Genomic DNA, 8,018 nt, shown 5'->3' on the forward strand with positions numbered 1-8,018 from the left:
AGATGAAGTCAATTATATAAATGAAGAAGTTATACTTCCTTTATACAACTGAGTAGAAATCTGTTCATTGATATATTCATGTCTGCTTATTGTCAGTTTATATCCTTAACTCTTTTTTTCTATTAGGCCTATGAGACTATTCTTTATGCATTTGAAAATTTTTATATATTCAAGCTACTAATCCTTTATGTTTTATAGCTTATAAATATTTTCTTCCAGTGTGCCACTTGTTTTTTAACTTGTCTAAGTGTACACGCCCTTATAATTCTCATACAGTGAAATTTCACAATCTTTTATGGTCTCTACTTTTTGGGTCAGTTTTAAAAATCTTTCCCAAGAAAGTTCAATAAGATATTTCCTACACTCTCTGCTAATGGTTTAATTTTTTCCAATTTAGATACCTAATTTCTTAGGATTTCATTTTTGTATATATTTTGAAGTAGGGATGAAGTTTTTTCATATCAAAAGACATTGCTGGGACTTCCCTGGTAGTCCAGTGGTAAAGAATCTGCCTTCCAATGCAGCGGATGCAGGTTCGATCCCTGGTCAGGGAACTAAGATCCCACATGCCATGGGGCAACTAAGCCCGTGTGCTGCAATTAGAAAGAAGTCCCTACACCACAACTAGCGAGACGCCCACCTTCCCCATTGAAAAGATCCCACATGCCACAACAAAGATCCAGCATGCCGCAACTAAGACCCAATACAGCCAGAAATAAAATAAATAAATATTAAAAAATTTAAAAAGATAATAAAAGCTGTTGTAATTGAAACAATCATTCTTTAAAAAATAAATAAATAAAATAAAGATTCAATGCAATCCCTATCAAAATTCCAATGTCAACTTTCACAGAACTAGAACAAATCATTCTAAAATTTGTATGGAAATACAAAAGAAACTGAAAAGCTAAAACAATCTTGAAAAAGAAGAACACAGCTAGAAGTATCATGCTCCCTGATTTCAAACTATACTGCAAAGCAAACAGAAATCAAGACACTGTGGTACTAGCAAAAAAAACAGACATGTAGATCAATAGAACAGAACACAGAGCCCAGAAATGAATCCACACTTATATGGTCAGTTAATATACAATGAGGAAAAGACAGCCTCTTCAATAAATAGTGTTGGAGAAACTGGACAGCTACAGATTCAAACTGGACTACTTTCTCACACCATATACAATAATAAACTCAAAATTGATTAAAGACTTAAATGTAAGACCTGCCTGAAATCATAAAACTTCTGGAAGAAGACATAGGCAGTTTGCTCTTTGACGTCATTCTTAGCAATATTTTTTGAATCTGTCTCCTCAGGCAAGGGAAACAAAAGCAAAAATAAGCAAATGCCACCTAATCAAACTAAAAAGCTTGTGCACAGCAAAGGAAACCATATACAAAATGAAAAGACAACCTACAGAATGGGAGAAAATATTTGCAAGTCATGTATCTGATAAGGGGATAATATCCAAAATATATAAAGAACTCATACAGCTCAATAGCAAAAGATTTTTTTTCAATTAAAAAATGAGCAGAGGATCTGAAAAGACATTTTTGCAAAGAAGACATACAGATGGCCAACAGGTGTGTGAAAAGGTGTTCAACATCAACTAGACATAGGGAAATGCAAGTCAAAACCACACTGAGATACTACCTCACATCTGTCAGAATGGCTATAATCAGAAAGATAACAAATAACAATTGTTGGTGAAAATGTGGAGTAAAGAGAATCTTCATGCACTATTGGTGGGAATGTAAATTGGTGCTGCTGCTGTGGAAAACAGTATGGGGTTCCTCAAAAACTTAAAAATAGAACTATCATATGATCCAGCAATTCCACTTCTGGGTGTTTATCCAAAGGAAATAAAAACATTAACTCAAAACAATAGATGCACCCCATGTTCATTGCAACATTATTTAGAATAGGCAAAAGATTAAAACAACCTTAATGTCCATCAATAATGAATGGATAAAGAAAATGTGATATAATGACACAAACAGATGGAAAGATATACCATGCTTTGGATTGGAAGAATCAATGTTGTCAAAATGACTATACTACCAAAGACAATCTACAGTCAGTGCAATCTCTATCAAATTACCAATGGCATTTTTCACAGAACTAGAACAAAAAAAAATTTCATTTGTATGGAAACACAAAAGATCCCAAATAGCCAAGGCAATCTTGAGAAAGAAAAATGAAGCTGGAGGAATCACACTACCTGACTTCAGACTACACTACAAAGCTACAGTAATCAAAACAGTATGGTACTGGCACAAAAACAGAAATATAAATCAATGGAGCAGGACAGAAAGCCCAGAAATAAACCTATGCATCTATGGTCAACTAATCTATGACAAAGGAGGCAAGAACATACAGTGGAGAAAAGAGTCTCTTCAATAAGTGGTGCTGGGAAAACTGAACAGTACATGCAAAAGAATGAAATTAGAACACTCTCTAACACCATGCACAAAAACTCAAAATGGATTAAAGACCTAAATGTAAAACTAGATACTATAAAACTCCTAGAGGAAAACATAGGCAGAACACTCTTTGACATAAATCGTAGTAATATCTTTTTGGATCTGTCTCCTAGAGTAATGGAAATAAGAACAAAAATAAACAAATGGGACCTAATTAAACTTAAAAGCTTTTGCACAGCAAAGGAAACCATAAACCAAAATGAAAAGAGAACCTACAGAATGGGAGAAAATATTTGCAAATGAAGCGACCAACAAGGGGTTAATCTCCAAAATATATAAACAGCTCATACAGCTCAACATCAAAAAACAAACAACCCAATCAAAAAATGGGCAGCAGGAGTCCGCCCAAGCAGTGGTGTAGAGGTGACGGGACGCCTGGATTCCTCAGTTTCCTTCTTTTTCCATTCCTGGGATGGAGGAAATACCTGAATATGTGGAATCCCAATGCCGGGCAGCCAGGGCCATATCCACACCCCCCTAACGTCAGGTACCCTGGAGGTTGCAATCCGACCCATCCACCACCTGCCACCCCTACCTTTCCTCCAGGCCCCTTTCCCACTCCCCCAGGAGCACCCCAGGGGAATCCAGCCTTTCCCCCTGGTGGGCCCTGTCATCCTGTGCCACAACCAGGGTATCCAGGATGCCAACCCTCAGGTCCCTACCCCCCTCCATACCCACCACCTGCCCCTGGCATATGTCCTGTGAATACATTGGTTCCTGGCATGGCAGGACCAGGAATGGTGATTGACAAGATGCAAAAGAAAATGAAAAAAGCTCATAAAAAGAAGCAGAAACACCACAAACATGGCAAGCATTCCTCCTCCTCCTCCTGCTCTTCCAGCAGTGACTCTGACTGAATACAGGACCTGGACCCTTCCCTCAAGTCTCTCCAGTTCTGCCCTCCCATGAAGCTTCAGATGCCATCTTGTACTGGGGGAAATTAGCCCTTGTGTCCCTCCCCCCCCACCACCACCCCTGCAATCTAAGCCTCACTCTGCTGTTCAACCCTAACTGGCTAGGGAAAATGGGAAAAGAATTGCCATGGGCTAGCAAAGGCCGTCTTCCCACTGCTTGGATAGAACTTTTAGCTGGTGAATTTTGCAGGAGAACTATTCTTTGAAGATGGTGAGATTTGAGGTAAATGCTGAAGACAAGTCTAAGATCTGTAAAATGTGATTTTTTTACTTTCTTTTGTAATACTCATGACTGGGGAGATGCTGTGGAAATTTGATTACGGAGAGGAAAAAACGACCTGTACCTTGCTTGTAATTGTGGCATGCTTGGGTGATTTAGTGGCAAATAAACATTTCCCAGCAGGCCTTTTATTGATTGCACTCACTGCAAGGCTGCTGGGAAGTGGAGTCCATTTGGCTGATGAGCTCTGACTGCCGTTTTGGAAACTGATCTCTACCCCTTAGCTCAGTATGCTATCTCAGGTCCTCCTCTCACTCTCCAACTCTCCGTTCAAATAAAGCTGTTTCTCCTGGTCTCTGTTCAAAAAAAAAAAAGGGCAGCAGATCTCAATACACACTTCTCCAAAGAAGACATACAGATGGCCAAAGGCACATGAAAAGATGCTCAACATCACTATTAGAGAAATGCAAATGAAAACTACGAGGTGTCACCTCACACCAGTCAGAATGGCCATCATCAAAAAGTTTACAAATAATAAATGCTGGAGAGAGCATGGAGAAAAAGGAACCCTTCTACACTGTTGGTGGGAATGTAAAATGGTACAGCCACCATGGAAAACAGTATGGAGGTTCCTTTAAAAACTAAAAATAGAGCTACCATATGCTCCTGCAATCCCACTCCTGGGCATATATCCAGAGAAAACCATAATTCGAAAAAATACATGCACCCCAATGTTCATAGCAGTGCTATTTACAAAAGCGAAGATGTGGACGCAACCTAAATGTCCATCAACAGATGAATGGATAAAGAAGATGTGGTACCTGTATACAATAGAATATTACTCAGCCATCAAAAAGAATGAAATGCCATTTGCAGCAACACAGATTATCATACTAAGTGAAGTAAGCCAGACAAAGACAAATATCATATGATATCGCTTATATGTAGAATCTAAAAAAAATGATACATCGGGAATTCCCTGGCAGTCCAGTGGTCAGGACTTGACACTTTCACTGCCATGGCCCAGGTTCAATCCCTAGTCAGGGAACTAAGATCCTGCAAGCCACGAAGCGGCTTAAAAAAGTAAATTTATATTTACTCTTGGTATCATTTAAAATGATACAAATGATGGGGATTCCCTGGTCGTCCAGTGGTTAGGACTCTGTGCTTCCATTGCAGGGGGCAGGGGTTTGAGCCCTGGTGAGGGAACTAAGATCCCACAAGTCATGCAGCGCGGCCAAAAAAAAAAAAAAATTACTAATGAACTTATTTACAAAATAGAAAGAGACACAGAGATGCACAGACGTTGAAAACAAATTTATGGTTACCAAAGGGGAAAGGGGGTGGGAGGAGGGATAAATTAGGAGTCTGGAATTAACAGATACAAACTACTATGTATAAAAAAGATAACCAACAAAGACCTACTGTATAGCACAGGGAACTATACTCAGTATTTTGTAATAACCTATAAGGGAAAAGAATCTGAAAATACACACACACACACACACACACACACACACACACACAACTAAATCACTGTGCTGTATACCTGAAAGTAACACTATATTGTAAATCAACTATACTTCAATTTAAAAAAAAAGAAAATGTGATATATACACACATGTATATGGAATATTATTCAGCCATTTAAAAAAGAAAGAAACTCTTCCATTTGTGACACAGATGGACTTTGAGGGCATTATGCTAATTGACATAAGTCAGAGAAAGACAAATACTGTATGATCTTACTTTTATATGTGGTATCTAAGAAAAACCAAAGAAACTCATAGATACACAGAACAGGTTGGTGGTTGCCAGAGGCAGGCAAGAGGGGAAGGGTTTTTGGTAAAGGACATCAAAAGGTACAAATTTCTAGTTATATAATAAATAAGTCCTGGGGATGTGGTGTACAGCATGGTGACTATAGTTTAAAATACTGTATTATATATTTGAAAGTTTCTAAGAAGTAGATCTTAAAAGTTCTCAGCACAAGAAAAAAAATGTGTAACTTTGTGTGGTGATGGATGTTAACTAGACTTACTGTGGTGATCATTTTGCAGGATAGATAGATAGATAGATAGATAGATATAATTATGTTGCACACATACACAGAAAAGGATAGGAAAATGAACAATGGAAAGTATTTGTTTTATTTTTAATTTTTCTTCCAGTTTTATTGAGATATAATGACATACAGCACTGTATAAAATTAAGGTATACAGCATAATGATCTGACTTACATACATCATGAAATGATTAGCACAGTAGGTTTAGTGAACATCCATCATCTCATCAACAAAATTAGAGAAAAAGAAAAAACATTTTTTGTGTAATGAGAACTCTTAAAATTTCCTCTCTTAACAACGTTCACATATAACACACAGCAGCGTTCATTATATTCATCATGTTGCACATTACATTTCTAGTACTGATTTGTCTTATAACTGAAAGTTTGTACCTTTTGACCACCTTCATCCAAATCCCCCTCCCTATACCCCTTACCTCTGGTAACCACAAATCTGATCTTTTTCTATGAGTTTGTTTATTTGTTTTTGAAGTATTATTGATCTACAACACTATGTTAGTTCCTGGTGCACAAAACAGTGATTGGATATTTCCATACATTTCAAAATGATCACCATGATGTCTAGTTACCATCTGTCACCATACAAAGATATTCCATTATTACTGACTATATTCTGCACAATGTACCTTTCATCCCTGTGACTCATTTATTTTTTAACTGGAAGTTTGTACCTCTTAATTTCCCTCACCCATTTCACTCATCTCCCACCATCTTCCTCTCTAACAACCACCTCTTTGTTCTCTGTATCTATGACTCTGCTTTGTTACTCTTATTTGATTTTTGATTCTACACATAAGTGAGATCATACAATATTTGTCTTTGTCTTATTTCACTTAGCAAAATACCCTCTAGGTCTATCCATGTTGTAGCAAATGACAAGATTTAATTCTTTTTATGGCTGAGTAATACATATATCACTTCTTTTTCAATTCATCTATTGATGGACACTTAGGTTGCTTCCACACCTTGGCTATTGCGAATAATGCTTCAATGAACATATGGGTGCATATATCTTTTCCAATTAGTGTTTATATTTACTTCAGAAAAAAACCGGAAGTGAAATTGCTGGATCATATGACAGTTCCATTTTTAATTTTTTGAGGAACTGCCATACTGTTTTCCATGGTAAATGCACCAATTTTCATTCCCACCGACAGTGCATGAAGATTCCCTTTACTCCATATACTCACCATTGATCTTCATGTCTGTTTTTATGCCAGTACCACACTGTTTTGATTACTGTTGCTTTGTGGTATAGTTTGAAATCAGGGCGTGTGATACCTCCAGCTTTGTTCTTCTTTTTCAAGATTGTTTTGGCTTTTCAGGGTCTTTTGTGTTGCCATACAAATTTTAGAATTATTTGTTCTAGTTCTGTTAAAATTGCCATGGGTATGATGATAAGGATTGCATTAAATCTGTAGATTGCCTTGGCTAGTACGGATATTTTAACATTAATTCTTCTAATCCATGACACATTATATCTTTCCATTTGTTTGTGTCATCTTCAATTTCTTTCATCAGTGTCTCATAGTTTTCTGAGTACAACTCTTTCACCTCCTTGATTAGATTTATTCTTAGGTATTTTTTGATGTAATTCTAAATGGGATACTTTTAATTTCTCTTTCTGATAGTTCATTGTTAGTGTATAGAAATGCAACAGATTTCTTTTTTTAATTTATTTTATTGAAGTATAGTTGACTTACAATGTTGTGTTAACTTCTGCTGTACAGCACAGTGATTCAGTTATACACATATATACATTCTTTTTCATATTCTTTTCCACTAGTTTATCACAGGATATTGAATACAGTTCTCTGTGCTATACAGTAGGACCTTGTTGTTTATCCATTCTATATATAAAAGTTGAAATGCAACAGATTTCTGTATATTAATTTTGTATCCTGCAATTTTAATGAATTCATTTATTAGTTTTAATAGTTTTTTGCTGGCACCTTTAGAATTTTCTATATGCTGTATCATGTCATCTGCAAACAGTGACAGTTTTACTTCTTCCTTTCCTACTTGGATTCCTTTTATTTCTTTTTCTTGTCTGATTGCTGTGGCTAGGACTTCCAATACTATGTTCAATAAAAGTGGCAAGAGTGGGCATCCTTGTCTTATTCCTGATCTTAGAGGAAATGCTTTCAGATTTTCACAGTTGAGTATGATTTTGGCTGTTGGTTTGCCATATGGCCTTTATTGGGTTGAGGTGTGTTGCCTCTATACCCACGTTGTTAAGAATTTTTATCATAAATGAATGTTGGATTTTGTCAAAGGCTTTTTATACATTTATTAAGATGATCATATGATTTTTATC

The 8,018-nt window shown here is 36.5% G+C and overlaps 1 pseudogene across 1 annotated transcript; it reads left to right on the forward strand.

The window, feature by feature from the left end:
- The first annotated feature begins 2,715 nt into the window (after nucleotides 1–2,715).
- On the forward strand, nucleotides 2,716–7,308 carry LOC309629585 (proline-rich protein 13 pseudogene; annotated as a pseudogene). The gene has a single exon. The product of its transcript is annotated as a proline-rich protein 13 pseudogene (transcript).
- Nucleotides 7,309–8,018: the final 710 nt, after the last annotated feature.

The sequence above is a fragment of the Balaenoptera borealis genome (genome assembly GCF_965194805.1).
Source record: "Balaenoptera borealis genome assembly, chromosome: 5".
Taxonomy (NCBI): Eukaryota; Metazoa; Chordata; class Mammalia; order Artiodactyla; family Balaenopteridae; genus Balaenoptera; species Balaenoptera borealis.